This window comes from Piliocolobus tephrosceles, chromosome 13 (genome assembly GCF_002776525.5).
Source record: "Piliocolobus tephrosceles isolate RC106 chromosome 13, ASM277652v3, whole genome shotgun sequence".
In the NCBI taxonomy this organism is placed as follows: Eukaryota; Metazoa; Chordata; class Mammalia; order Primates; family Cercopithecidae; genus Piliocolobus; species Piliocolobus tephrosceles.
In genome coordinates this window covers 108,594,195-108,609,058 of record NC_045446.1, presented here as the reverse complement: position 1 = coordinate 108,609,058, position 14,864 = coordinate 108,594,195, and the positions used below count along the sequence as shown (strand labels likewise).

Below are 14,864 nucleotides of genomic sequence, written 5' to 3'. Positions count from 1 at the left end.
TGAGATGAAAAAAGTCAGTCTGTGTCCTCAAGGACCTCATGGTCTAGTAGGGGAGAGACATGAATAGAAATGCTCAGTGCATTATGGATGTGGGTGGGTACAATGAAGAGGGGACCCAGTGCCGTGTGTGTGTGTGTGTGTGTGTGTGTGTGTGTGTGTGTGTGTGTCCGGGCAACTTCCACTCCTTCCAATCAGTGCAGACAGGAAGGTAGGTTTGTCAAACCTTTCCCTAGCCTGGGATGTTGTTGGCGCGTCTCCTCCTCAATCCTCAGGAGTGGGGAGAAGAAACCCCCCTCCCCGCCCCCAGGCCAACCTGCCTCCGGCTAGCCGGCCGGGCGCCTTACCGAGTCAGACCACTGGGAGGCTGGGGGAGCCGGGTTGGGCGAGGAGGCAAGCGAGATGGGGGAGCTCTTATTTTGACAGGGGCCTCTCCGGGCTCTGGTATGAAGGCAGAAGGAGGCAGCCAGAGAGCCCCGATGCTTATTCAGGCTGGGGAGTGGAGCCGAGTGGAGGGGCGAGCGAGGCTCCGGCAGCGCAGGGGAGCCCGGGGAGGCGGCGGCGCGCGGCGGAGCCAGTGGCTGGACATGCCCCGGACCCGGGGCCGCTGCACCACTGCCGCCGCCCGGAGCCAGACGGCCGGACGCCCGCACGCCTGGGTCCCCCGGCGCCGCGCAGCCGGGGGACTGCGACCCGGACCCTCGGCGTCCGACCAACAATAAGCGCCCAGACAGCCCCCTCCCCACCCAGCGCCCGCCATCCCCGCGGGCTTTGGGGAAAGTGAAAGGAGGAGGCGAAGGAAGGAAGGAAGCAAGCAAGGGAGGAGGAGCGGGAGCAGGAGCCGGAGTCCTGAGGTTCGGGGCCGAGACCCCAGCCCCGCGCCCCAGCCCGGGCGGGTGTGCGCGCTCTCCCGCCGCTGCCCGGCGCCCACGACCATGCTCCGCGATTGGGAGGCAGGAACCCAGGCACCCAGCGATCCCCGGATAGCCTCCCCCGGGCCGGGCTGGTATTGAGATCAAGGCGTCCAGGATCAAAAGATCACCGCCTGCCCGCCCTCTCTGCATCTCCAACTGGCGAGCAGGAGGACCCCCATCCACACACCGACCCTGACCTGGTTATGGCTTCCAGCTCCGGCCTGGCGTGAGGACCCCCCAATCCGCGTGAGGTGAGGGGTGGGCTGGGGGCAAGGCGAAAGTCATGCCAGGCCAGCAGAGGCGCGAGGAGGGAGATCCAGTTTAAATCGGGGAGGGGAAACACAGTCGGATTGTCTCTTGCTCTCTGGCACGTACCCCCAGGCTGTTTAAGGTGTGGGGGACGCCCCCAGGGTCAGTGGAGGCTACTCTTAAGCCCCCAATCAGGTTGGCAGCTCCAGAACACCGTGGGGAGGGCTTAGGGGCAGCCAGGGGACCCTGCCACCCTAGCGCAGAGAACAAGGCCGGCCTTGGGCCAGCTGGAGCAGCGAACCTTGCCCTGGGGGCTTCTGGGAGATGTAGTCCCCCTCCCAGGCTCACCAACCCCGTGGGTCTTCGCACCCCAGCCCTCCTCCCCTGACTGATGGGAGCCTCCAGAAGGAGGTGGGTTAGGACTAGGGAGAGCTGGGGGTCAGTCACCCTTTTCCCCTAGGCACTGCCTGCGAGTAGCGGGGGCTGTGACTGAGGAGTCTCTTCTTTCAAGGCTTCTGAGTGATGTGGGCTTGGCTGGGGGTGGGGCAGTCATACAGTTCCTTGGAGGTGTCCCTGCGCTGCTAAGGGGAGGTGGCCCCTGCCTTGATCCAAAGGAACCCTCGGGGAAGAATGCAGGAAGAGAAGTGAGCTTAGGCTTCTTGTTCCGCTAGGGTAGGTCCTATTCCAGAGCTGCTGGAATTTGGTTTCAGAAGAGACAGAGGACTACTAAGGAGAGAGTCTCTTGAAGTCTAGGAGTCTGGAGGGTGTCTCTGTGGAGCAATGAGGCTAGGATCAGCTTCTGTCTGTCTGTCCAGCTTCCTTCCTTCCGGGTTTTTCTGACACCCCCTCCCTCCCTCCCTCTTTCTGTCTGTCTGCTGCTTGGGGTGGGTGTCTGTGTCTGTGTCTGGGGGGACCTCTGCTGAGAGGAGCAAAAGTGTTGCTCTGAGAGAGGTGACCTGGGCATGTGTCTGAGCCTTCAGAAAGGGGCTGCAAGGCTCCCTGGATCTTTTGCCCTCACTCCCAGCCTTGGTTTAGTGTGAAAGCTGTCTGGGCACTGTGTCTGCTTTAACTCTGCTGCTGCCTCCGAGCAGCTCTCTGGATGAGACTGCCACAGTGAGTGGGCTTCCACTGTCTTCTCCCTCTCTTCTCAGCCTCTCCAGGGTGCAGCCACTTCCGGGCAGGGGCTGCCTTGCTCCTTTGCTGCCTCTCAGCATGGGCCTGGCTACCTTCTCCGGGTCAGAGCCATAGTTTCATGACCCCAGAGGAAGAGCGTGCTCAGGCCCTGTCTTCCTGGTGTCAGCTCTGAGGCCCTGCTGATAGAGGCCTCAGGACAGGACCCAGAGGGAATGGGTGAAGAAGGTGAGGAGCAGGGAGAGAGACTGGGAGGCTGGTGCCAGGAAGGAAGGTGCCACCTCCCCCAGGTGATTTGCCTCCTTGGCCTTGGAGAGCCAGGTCTGGAAGGCCAGCCTTCTGGCCACCTCCCTCTAGGGGTTCCCTGCTTGCCCATGTTGCTCCTGAGTGGTGTGGGGTGATGGTTCACAGCAGGAAGGGTGCTGAAGGGCAGGTGGAATACCTAAAATCTTGGATCCAGAGTGACTCTTATGCCTGGAGTAGAAGGGGTCCCATGACTGGTGATGGGTTCTGGAGGCCCATATGGAGGTTCAGAATGAGTTTCTACTAGGATGGGGAGTCATAGGATTGGAGAGATACTACAGGGTCCTAGAGAGGGATTGGCAGTCCACAGAAATCTAGCGCCTCAGTGGCAGTTTGGGACCTATTGATCTCGCTTGTTGAATCTGTGTTGGGTACCCATGACCCTGCTTAGCTAGTTCCTGCCTTTGGAGTCCTGGTACCTGGGTTAAGCGGGAGCCCTAGGCTGGGATCTCAATTTCCACACCAGGCAGGACAGTAGTCTCTAGGCAGAGGCCTAGGGGGTGGCAGTGTCGGCTCAGCAAGGGCTGGAATGCCTGGCACCTGCTTTAGATTAAAGGAGATGCCGAGCAAAGGGGAGCTGCCTGCCTGTCAGGGGAGTGGCTGGGATGGAGCTCCATGGAGCCCAGGAGTGGAGTGGGAGGAAAGGACTAGGGTTGCAGCAGCAGCAGCAGCCCAGGCGGGAGTGGAGGGAGGCACTGTCACCCAGCTCTGCAGCCCTCCTCCAGGGAGTCTGAGAGCCACTGTCACCCAGCTCTGCAGCCCTCCTCCAGGGAGTCCAATAGGAGGAGCTGGGGGCACCCACACTGCCCCTAGCACCACATGCTGAAGTTCTGTCCCAGGACCTGGGGCAGCTCTGGAGAGCTGGGGTGTTCAAGTGTCCGGTCTTCCCAGGATCAGAAGAGGCCCACAGGGAGGTGTAGGGGGGTCCTTTGGGATTCTCATGGTCCTGCTGCCATGCTGGCTGTTTCTGGGGCTCTTTGGCTGCTGAGAGTGAGGTCTCTCAAGAGCCTGGGCACCCAGGGGTGACAGGGGAATGGCATCCCTTGCTTCCTTGTGCCACAGCCCTGGGCACTGCCCGGGTGCTGACCTCTGATGGGGGGAGGGGGCAGAAGGGGGATGGCACCGTGGGAAAGTGGGCAGCTGTGGGAGCCAAGTGGGTACAGGCTGGGTGCCGCGGGCGGGGAGCCTCTGCCAGGCCCGCTCTCCCTGGGGTGGGGCGAGTGTTCCATGGACTGGCTCAACCTGTTGAGCGCCTGGCTGCTCTAGCTCAGCATGTGTGCCCCTGCCTGCCAGCCCTGCCAGCTGCCCACCCATAGCCACACCGTGGGGGCTGCCCTCGGAACTGAGGAAACGAGGCTCTAACTGGCCAGAGGGGCCGGGATGGGGCCAGTGGGAGCTCCTGCCAGGGCTGAGGAGCCCATCTGAGTCCCAGAGCTGGGGCTGAAGCCAGTTGGAGGGCTGGAAGGCCAGGGCTAGGAGGGGAAGGCCAGAGCACTGCACCTCCTGAGCTGGTGCATGTCACTTGGCTCGGCGGCCCTGAAGGCTGCCTGGACTTACAGCCTGGAATTTCCTCTGCCTGGTGCCAGGGCCAGGCCTCCTAGCCCCACCCCCAGCCTGGACTGACCTCCCCTCCCTCCCCTCCTGGGGGAGAGCTCAGCCTGACTTTCCCTGGAGGCTGGGGGAGGGGCAGTAAGGGCATTCTGGCTGCTGTGGGAGGGACGACTTCCTGGGTGTGGGCATGTGTTGCACTGCCTCAGTCTCCCCGAGGGTTCCGCATCCCTGTGGAGAGGAAGAAAGCGTTGGGTTCCCAGGGGGATGCCCACAGCCTGCTGTGAGTGTGGGGGGTCCTGGAACCTGTAGAAGACCCCTGACTCCTGCAGGCCCTTGCCGTCTCCCTATCCCCTGTGACCCCTTAGCTTTCCACCCACTTTGGGGCTGTGCTAGCTGGTGGGGAAGGGGAGCCAGGGTGCCACTCTGGAGAGCAGAAGGTGGTCACTCCTGCCCAGGAGGAGGGGAAAGGACACGGACAGGTTCCCTCTGAGTCTCCATGCTGAGGGGGAGGGGCGGCCTCCCCTGCTTTCTCACTTTTTCTGTCAGTGGCAAAAGCAGAGGCCTCTCCTTTGCAGCCCAGGCCCTCCCTGCTTGGCCCTGGACCGGCCCCCCTCCTAACCTTGGTGTTTTATTCTAGGCCCCCTTCCGCCAGGGCTGGGACTCCCTCTGTCCATTCCCAATCCTTCTCCAATGGACTGGTAGCCCTGGGCTGGCCTGTCTTCCCCTCCTCCTCACTCTGCACTTCCCCACCCCCAGCCTCAACTGGGAATGGCCCTGAATCCAGCAATCCCAGCATTTCGAAACCAGGATTGTTTTGAAATCCCTGAGTGGTTCTTCACCCCCCGCAGGCTCCCCTCCTCCCCAGAGCACTGCCTTCTAATCCGACTTCACACACTGTACGCTGCAAGTTTGTGTGTTTGAGTTTGTGTGCTAGCACATGGCTGCGTACTACTTTGTGTGTGTGTAAGTTTGTGTGTGTGTGTGTGTGTCTAGTGTGGGTGTATCTTCTGTCGGCAGTTCTGTTTGGCAGTTCTGTGTGATTGGCCGATGTCATGTGTGTTTCCTGAGCTCCCCTAGGCTGTCTCTATGAATACGGTAGCTTCTATGGGTCTTAAGGGGCCACTCTTGGAGAATTTGTAGTGCTTTTTAGGAAACGTCTTTGGATGTGCATCTTTGGGAGTTGCGTCTGTGTTGTCAGTGTCCGGGGTGCCTCTGGTGAGTGTGTGTGCTGGGGGCGTGTCTCGTTCACGTGCATGTGCATGTGCGTGCACACACATGCGCTTCACTTCTCTTCCCTCCTCTCTCCTCCCTGGGAACATGTCTGGGGTGTGTAGTCACAGGTCTCCCCACAGCTCCCTGGGACATGGAGTCCTCTGCCCTTTGATAGGGAAGTTTCCTGGAGTGGGACCAAGGCTTCTGGCAGTTCCGTGGTCCTTGGAGAGAGAGTGGTGCAGGGGACTTTGTGATGAACCCTCCCTGGTAACCGGGTTCTCTCCCTCTACCCCTCACGGGCACCTAGCACCTTGTAAGGTCCCCATACCACCTGTCCACCCTCTTCTGGTCCTGATTATACAGTGGTGGTTGTTACAGGGAGGCCCGGTGCTCTAAAGGAAAAGGGGTGGGGAAAGGGAGCTAAACCCCCACCCTGGGGTCACTTGCTTCATGGAGGGCAAGGAACAGCCAATCACATCAGACCTGGGAGCTTGGTGGCAAATTTAAGGTTCAGAAAAAGTTGACTTCTCCAGTGAGGGCCAAATAGCTAAACAAGAGAAGACACTCATATTTCCAGCCTGAGCAGAAGACGGAGGGGTCTGGAATCCAGGCATCTGGGGTGGGGCCAGCTGCCCTTGTAGCCTTGATCGATTGTGGGAAGTCCTTCTTACAATGTTTAATCTCATTCCCTCCTACTACATTTAGGCAGTATTCTACATAAGAGGAGGTTCCAAGGGTTTTTTGATTTGGGGCCAAAGAGAGGACGGTGATAGCAGAGTTATATCGGCATGGGATGCAGGCACTAGAAGCCCCATAACCTTTCTGTATCTCAGTTTTCCATCCTGGGATCTCAGGCTAGAATGGAATGCATTCCTCCAGAAGCACTTGTGACAAATCAGTGAGGAAGCAGAGTGCTGGGGCTGGGGCTGATTGTGTGAGTCAGAGACCTGTGGAGACAGCAGCAGGAGGTGGACACAAGGATAAGCTGTCCCTTTTACGTCCCCACCCCCAGTGGCCTCTGGTCCCAGAGCACAGTGGGAGGAAGGGAGGGGTACAGGTTGGTACCAGGCTCAGTGACCCAGCAGGGGGAGGGCCTTGGCAAGGAATTTTCAGTTTGTTTCTCAATCTCTGTCTCTGAGACACGCACACACGTCACTGCAGACACCTTTAGGAGATGAGCTCAGAAAAGTCACCTAGGTGGCGGCAGGGCAGGGCAGTGCCAGATGGGGCCATGTGGGACCAGCCTTTTGCTGGTAGATGCCCTGCTCTGTATGAGCCTTAGAATGGAAAGGTGAGCCCAGCCAAAGGTCTTCTCCCCAGCAGCCCCCGTCTCAGGTCTGGGAGGAACACAGGCTGGAGAGGGTTAAGTCTGGTTGGCAGGGACACCCCCCGCCCAGTGCAGTGAGAGAGAGGGAGGGGTGGTTAGCAGCTTGCTCTAGTTGGCGTCTCTCCCAGAATTCTTCGGAAAAGAACTCCCCTTTGACCCCCCAGTACAAACTGAGCCCAGCCACCAGCCTCCCTCCCGCCTGCTGTGGGAGCTTCGCCCAGCCCCCTCCTACTGAATTGTTAAACCTATTCCCTCGCCCCAGGCCCTCCCAACCAGACCAGGTCCTCAGGACTTGGCGTCTTCAGGGGACCAGGGCTATAGCCAGGGAGACCACACAGGGACACAGAATACACAGGCATTCTTTTCCCTGACATAGGATAACCTGGAGGTAGCTGGCACTAGAATCTGGGGTCCTCCAGCCTCCCCATCCCTCTCCTCCCCCAGGTCCTCAGGCCAGGTCGTGGGAGTCCTCTGCCTCTCCTCCTCCCCATGGGGCCAAGCTCTAAGGGAGCGCTAAGGTCTTCCAGTGCTTTCTCCTCTCTTCCAGGCTAGGGAGGGGATAGCGTGGTGGGTGGGGGGGGGGCGGGGGGGGGGGGCCGGCGGGGCAGGCTTGGCTCCCCACCCAACCCACAGAGGTCCTGGCGGGGGTGGGGGGTGGCAAATGAGTAGCTCAGAGACTGCCTCGAGTTCCAGGCTGTGTGGACTGTGTGTACATGTTTATGTGGTGTGTTGGTGGGGGGTGCTGGGGTGATGGGAGGAGCGGGGGCATAGATTGCTGGAAGGGGGCTTCTAGCTTTGACCCTCTCTCCACAGGGAGCCCCCATCCCAGACCACACCCTTGAGCCTGAGCCCGACATTATTCCTGAGGTGAGAGGTCTGTGTGCCCCTGTGTGTCCCTCTCAGCCTCCCTGATTTCTGTCCGTGGCGGCCGCGTCATCCTGGCTTAGCCTCTTGCTTGGCTTTTTGTCTTTTGGGCACCCTCCTCTTGGCTTTCTGCCCCCATCTCTCCTTTCATTCCCCTCCCTCCAGAGAAGGGAGGTCTCCTCTGGCTCCTGGTGGGCAAACAGCCTGACCAGAACCCTAGACCCAGTCGGGTGGGGAGTGGGGCTGTGCCGGGAGGGGTTAGAGCCAGGCTCCAGTGAGAGTCCAGCCCTTCTCTATCTCAGCCGATCTCACCCCCCACCCGCCCCACCCTGCGGGAGGCGAGGAGATTCCGCCCAATGGCCCTGGAGGGCAAGGTACGATTTCCTGGTTATCCCAAGTCCTTGCTCCTCCTCGCTGGCTTGGCCTTTTCTGGCTCAGTCAAAGCCAGAGTGGCTGCCAGCCAGAGTAGCGTGGTTTCTGCCCTGGCCCCCTGGTCCCCTAGTGTACACATGTGTGCGTGTACACACACACACACACACACACACACACACACATGCATGCACGCGCGCGCCAGACTCTTTCCCTCTGTCAGCCCCCCTTCCTTACTTAGCAACAACTCCCTGAATTCACAACAAACACTCCTGAGGGCTCCCCGTCCGACTAGGGAAAGCTGGAGGAAGCTGGGGACTGGGAGGAGGCGCTTCTCCTAGACCATCCCCAGGAGGGAGGGGCTTCTCATCCCCTCACCTCAGCCCACACCCTCCCCATTGAAGCCACCCCCCCAGGGACACCGAGGAAGTGGTCCTGCTCTCTACTGAGGAATGAAAGAAATGGGGAGCATTGGCCAGGTGTGGCTGAGCAGGTGGGTGGGGAGCAGGGCTGGGACTCCACCCTCACTGGTGAGTCCCACTTGACCTTTGACCCCCACCTGGGGCCTCTCACAAGCCCATGGTAACTCTTGGCAGGGGCTCTGTGCTGTTGTCTCAATGACTGGCCTGGTGCCCTCCTCTGACCAGCAGGGACAAGGATGGGTGAGGAGGTAACGGACTGGAGTTGGGCGGGGCTGGGGGAAGCTGGAGAACTTTGCTGTGTCCTGGCAGCACAGGCCAGGCCAGGCGGGTACCTGGGTTGAGGGAGTGGGGAGTGGTGTTCTCTCTCTCATCTTCCCTGGGCAAGCCCTGGGCACATCAGGCATGGAGGGAGGATGTGAGGAGCGAGAGGGTGGGGCCTGGGCACCCATGCTTGCTTTCATCATCGTTCAGAGGACTGATACTGTGGTGCATCTGGAGTGTTGTGAAATGGCCCAGAACCCAGATGCCAGGGAGTCTGAATTCAAATCCTGCTTCTTCTAAAATTATGGGCCTTAGGCGAGTTATTTCACTTCTTGGCACTTCCCTTTTCTTAGTGGGAAAGTGAACATAATAAGAATACTTTCTTACCAGACTGTTCTGAGGATTAAATTAGATGATGCACTTGAAGCATTTAGGACTGTGAAGTTACAAAGTAAATGCTCAATAAATGTTGGTGATCCTTCTATTTTATTAGTCAGAGCTCTTCACAGGAACTTTTGACCCTCCCAGGGGTTTTAGCACAGAAAGAATTGATAGTGAGAAGAGGGAGTGGGGGGGGGGGGGGGGGGAAGAGACAGCCTTTCCACACTCCAGATTCCTGGATTCTAACACCCCTCCAGACCCACTGTTTGCTACCTCCATTTCCCCATCGTTGGTGCTTGCTGACTTCTTGATTGTAAGTTTGCCAAATAGCCAGGGGCCTGGAGAAGGCCCAGGGAGCTTAGGACACGTCTCCCTCGCTATCTTCAGGCTTCTCAGGGCCAGCCCTCCTCCCTGAGGCTGTTTGCTCAGTTCTGCTCCAGCACTCCTCCCACTGCCCCATCCCCTGCTGCTCTGCTCTCACCAGGCAAACAAGACATTCCGTCCTTAAATGGCTTAAATGGCCGCCTCCTCTCCTTCCTGGCCTAGGGGTCAGGGACCTGGCTTGGGGAGCGAAGTGTCAGTGTGGAGCTGTGACCTGAATGGCAGCTGTTAGGAACGCCTCAGGGCCCTGGGCCCCCAGATTCCCTGTGCCCTGCCCGGGCATTTCCCTGAGAGGCAGTGCCCAGGCCTATGATAATGTGGGGGAGCCCTGAGGGGCCTGTTTGGCACCTGCTGGACACAGATGGTCAGGGAGGGGCATCCTGAAGCCCAGAAGGGGAGTGGAGTAATCTCAGCATCCGCAGCATCCAAGGGACACCTCCAGAGTCCTTCCCTGAGCTGCAAGGGGGAGTGTGGACGGGCTCGGAAAAGTTCTGCCTTAACCCTGTGTGCTGGCAAGGGAGAATGCTGAGTGGGGCCAGGCGGCCAGGGCTCCTATAGGCCCTGGGGTGAGAGTGGGATGGTGGAGGGGCTGAGGCTTGGGAGCTTCTGAATGAGGAGCCCAGGAGTGGGCGGCAGGGACGGGGTGCCCACAATGAGGTGTGGAAGCTATGCAGATAGGTGGGTAAAATCTTCTGGGGACTAAGATGTGGTAGAAGTGTCTAGGATCCCAGGGCCCCTGGGTCTGAGGCCTGGACTGAGCTAGCAGGTGTCTCTCCGGCGTGGTACCAAGAGGGGTGGGCTGGAGCCCCTGGCCCTGCTTACCATGTTCCTCTGGATCCGGAGAGGACACCTCCCTTCCATGGGCCGGTGGAATGAGGGCTCAGGGTCTGCCTGGGCCATGCCTCACTGCTGGGCTGGCCATGCCTCCTGTGCCCAGCCCCTGGGGCCTGTTCCTTGGGCAGGCTGGGGCTATTTTTGGGATCGGGCTGGGGCTCTGGGGCTGGTTTCAGATGTTCCAATGTGAACGGGAGAAAATGGGAACAGATGGCTGGAGGGTTCCGATCAGTGGGTACTGCTGGGCGCAGGTTATTTTTAGGACCTCGTTAACCCTTTGGGGGCTTGTGGGGCCACCCGGAGAGATATAGCCCTCTCTAGTTGAGAAGAGAACAGGTTTTCTTCCTGGGCCCCCTACTTTCCAGAACTGCTTGTCAATTGTTCCTTTGAGATCCATGGCTAGAGAGTAGGCTTAAGCTTTCTCCCAGCCCAAGTACTACAGGGTGACAGCCAAGGGACAGGCAGGGAGAAGGGTACCTGGCAGAGGGGAGGCTGGCTCTCTTGAAGGGAAATTCCCCTTTACTTGCCTCCTGGACTTTTGAAACATGGTCCTGAGGCTAAGAGAGTGGACAGCCGCCCAGCCCCTCTCTGTTTTCATGCTCTGGATTTGAGTGTATCGGTGAGCCCAGGATGCCCAGGACTGTGCCAGTGGAGGGAGCTGGCCTCTGAGAGGAAGGCAGGGAAGGAGCTGGGTCTTGGTACTTGGTACCGCTAATATGATGCCCACGGGCCCTGTTCTCTTGGACACTCACAGGGAAAATATCTGGACAGTGCCTTCCTTTACCAAATGCCCACATATTTGGGTGCCATGGCAGAAGGTAAAAATGAGGACATTAAGGCCAGAAGTGGTTTGTTGAGACTGGTGTGTCTTAGGCATTCTGTTAGTTTCACACGGTTACCTCACTGTATAAAATTCCCATTTTGCAGATGAGGAAACCGAGGCTCGGAGGGGTAAAGGGAAGGACAAGGCCCTATAGATGAGAAGGGGCAGGGTGTGATTGACACTATCTGACTACAAACTCAGTTTTTTGTTTTTTTTTTTTTTTTGAGACGGAGTCTTGCTCTGTCGCCCAGGCTGGAGTGCAGTCCTGCATCTCAGCTCACTGCAACCTCTGCCTCCCGGGTTCAAGCAATTCTCTGCTTCAGCCTCCCGAATAGCTGGGATTACAGGTGCCCACTACCATGCCCGGCACCATCATGGCCAGGCTCATCTTGAACTCCTGACCTCGTGATCCACCTGCCTTGGCCTCCCAAAGTGCTGGGATTACAGGCGTGAGCCACTGCGCCCAGCCCTCAAACTCAGTTCTTATTCCACTGCATCCTACTGCCTGCCAGGGCCCCAGCCCCAGAGGGCGAGGCCGCCAGGCACCAGACCTCCTCTGGGAGCAGCTTTACTAAATGGGTATGGGAGAGGAGGCCTGGGGACAGGGGACCCTGCCTGTCACTGCTCTCACAATCCCCTAAGCCCTTTTTGCCTGAGGGTGCCAGGACTGACACCAGAAACCCCATGTGGCCTTCCTGTCTCCCCTGCAGAGGATCACAGGCATACATCCTGTCTCATCACCCCCACCCCTCCCGGCCTGGCCCACGTGCCCCTGCATCCTGGAGGGTCATGACAGTCTGGATGTCAATGTGGGCAGAGCTCATGGAGCCCCCAGGTGCTGCTGGTGCCAAGAGTGTGGGCCAGCAGGCGAGGTGAGGGGCCAGGAGGATGCCTCTGCCTCTGGCTGTACCTGGGGAGAGAGCAGAGCAGGCAGGCAGGCAGGCAGGCGGGCGGGCGCTGGGTGAGGTCCCACCGTGGTGCGCTTGGCTGTGCCAGCAGTCTGCTGCACTCCATCCTCCCACAATGGTCCCATTGTTCCCAGCAGCCAGGCAGTTTGGAGGAGGTTCCTCGGCCACCCCTACCCCCCTAAATAGGGACCAGATTAACCCCTTGGAGGACTGAGGCCAGGTGAGGGCCCACAGGGAGCTGCCTTGCCCATCTCTGCCTGTTCTGGGAACCCAGGCTTGGGAAGTTACCTTCTACCCACATGAACCCAGCACCAGACCACCTCCTGAGATGGGAGCCTCCATAGGGTAGACAGTGGCACCTGGATCATCTCCTACCCCCACCCTGGTGCAGGTGCCAGGGGACAGGAAGTACCAGTGGGGCGGCGGGCAGAGACCAGATATATTTGGGCCGGTGGGGCTAATTCCAGCCACCACTGCCTGCCCTACTGGCTTCTGAGCTCCTTTCCTTCCTGTGAAACCAGAGCTAGGTTGGGCCTAGCTCAGGATTTCGGTGGATTTAAAGAGGCAGCACCATCCCTGCCAGCCTGGCTCCCTCTCCCCCGCCCAGGTAGGGTCTGGGGCAGAGAGAGGACTGGAGAGCTTCTTCCTCCTCCCTCGCCCTGGGCTAACCCCTGGCCCTTGCCTCTGTTGGGGTACCAGGCTTTTGGCACTCCTCTCTCCCAGAGCCTTGGGCGGGTGGGGTGGGCGGGGGTGGGCTGTGGTTTCCTGTGTTGGTTGTTTGTGCCTGGCCCAGAGTGCCCGCCGCCTGCCTGGGCTTCCTGCCCTGTCTTGTTTCCTTGTGCCCCCCACCCCCCTCCACCCCTCCCCCTGTGGGAGGGAGCAGCTGGGGATTGGGTAGCTGTCTTTGGGGGCACCCCACTGCCAGGCCATGATTGCTGCCCAAGGCCCGACCACACTGACAATGACTGTAGGAGCCAAGAGAAGTGAGGTGACCTCAGGCCTGTCCAAGCAATGCCACTTGTCCCTGCGAGCTCCAGAAGGGACAGTGGGCCAGAATGGGCAAAACCACCGATCGCCCCCCAGTACCCTGTTCAACGATCCCAGACCAGAAAGGTCTGGGACCAGGAGTTCCCATGGCCCTGTGGAGCTGGGGTTGTCTGACATTACCCTAGGGCTGCAGGTGGGGTGGGGCTGGAAACTCCCAGGGAAAACCTCCCAAGCAAAAATGGCCGATTTGCATGGTCTCCTTTGGCACAGGGTGGGGGGAAGTGGGGAGAGCTACTAGGAACCAGGGCCATGGGAAGGCCCCCTAAGCCTGGAAGTCCCCACATCGAGGGTCCCAGAGCAGCACCTTGGTCCTTGAGCAGATTTCCTGCTGGGCTACGAATCCTTGACCTCCCCACCCGCTGAGTCACCACCTCAGGAAGAGGAAGTGACCTGAGTGGTGGAGAGAGCTTCTGAGGTCGGAGGGGTCCTGACACCCAGGAGAAAGGGGATTTGGGACCTTGTCGTCTCAGGCGCTGTCTCCCTGAGCCAGAGGCCAAGGATCTCGTTTGCTCTGTTGTCCCCAGCAGGGTCCTGAGCCCTCGCGTCATCACAGGGGGCCCTGGCAGACAGAAGTATGGACCCTCCAAAACATTTTCTTACTGCCTCTTTGGGGTGGTTTTGAGCTAGGCAGTGACACTGGTGGGCCAGCTGGTGAGCCAAGCAGAGGCTCCCAATGTGGGGGCAGTGGGAAGCAGGCAGGTTGCCACTGGATGTGTGAATGCCTGCCCTACCTGTGGTAGTTGTGTGTGGAGCAGAGCCGGTGTGTCACACCTGGAGGCTCTGGGCATCTGAGCCTTCCTCAGCTCCCTCCCCCAGCCAGGATCAGGTCCACTTTAACCCTTAGCAACCCTTAGGCTGCTGGCTCCTACCCTCGCAGTCACTCAGGGTGGGGGTGGCGGGTGGGGGAACGGATGGATATCTCAGGCCCTTTGTCAAGCTGCCTCCTCCGCTCCTCCGGGCACATTCATTCTCCTGGTATGCGCCTGGCCTTCCACTCAGGTGACTTGCACCTGCTCCCTGTTTGTGAGCTTGCTACCCCTCCCCACCTAACCCCCTAAGAGGGAGGCACGGTGATGTGTTCCCAGAGCCCCATCCCTTTGCTTTCTTGCACCTCAAGGGCCCCTGGCCTGGTGCTAGGAAGCCCCCTTCACTTGGTACTTCAAAATTGCATTGGGCTGAGATCAGCCCTCTTGCTTCCCATCACCAGGCCTTCCAGGTGTCTTCAGAGACTGTGAGTGTGTGGAGGAGGAGGGGTCTTTGGGAGCTGGGGCAGACTCTTGAGGGGCAAAGGGGGGAGGTGTGAGATGGGAAAGTCCTGACTCATCCACGCTTGACTCAGCTCGCCCTGCGGCGGGGTGGGAGAGAGGGGGTGGAGTCCCAGAGGGGAGGGTGACTGAAAGAGTCTTCTGGGGAGGAGCCTGGGCCTGAAAGGCCACTGGAGAGGACTGATTTTCTAATAGCCCCTTCCCAAATTCTTACAGGTTCTCAATTTTTGAGGCTGTGAACATAGGTAGTGAGTGGCCCTTGCCCTGCCCCTCCCCCCTTATGGGGGGCCTGGGCACTGTGGCTGGAATGTGGGAAGCGCACCTATCGTGCAGGCTCAGAGGAGCAGTCATGGCTGGGGTGGCGAGGTGGGGCCACTGCAGTGTCTGGAATGAGGGTCCCCACACTGCCACGTACTGGATATCTGACTCAAGGTCACATCACTTCCTCTTCCCAGACCTCAGTTTCCTCGTTGAAATGGGGTCGATCCGTTTGAGAATCTGCGAGTTGGTGAAGGGAGAGCCTGAGTAGCATGCCAGCCAGGAGCCTGCTCAGAGCCCTGCTGTCTCCAGTGACTCCAGCCTCTGCCTCTGCTCTTCCCTGGTGGTGATGGAGAAGCTGGGGGTG

The 14,864-nt window shown here is 59.4% G+C and overlaps 1 protein-coding gene across 4 annotated transcripts in view; it reads left to right on the top strand.

Annotated features, from left to right (window-relative positions):
* Window positions 1–203: 203 nt before the first annotated feature.
* BCL9L (BCL9 like) overlaps window positions 204–14,864 on the top strand; it is a 30,371-nt gene continuing 15,710 nt past the window's right edge. For 2 of the 4 annotated variants that reach the window (XM_023208403.3, XM_023208405.3), the window contains exons 1-2: window positions 204–1,162; window positions 7,498–7,551. The gene's annotated coding sequence lies outside the window, so the exon portion shown is untranslated. The remainder of the gene's footprint in view (window positions 1,163–7,497; window positions 7,552–14,864) is intronic. The other 2 variants (XM_023208404.3, XM_023208406.3) reach the window with 1 other exon arrangement.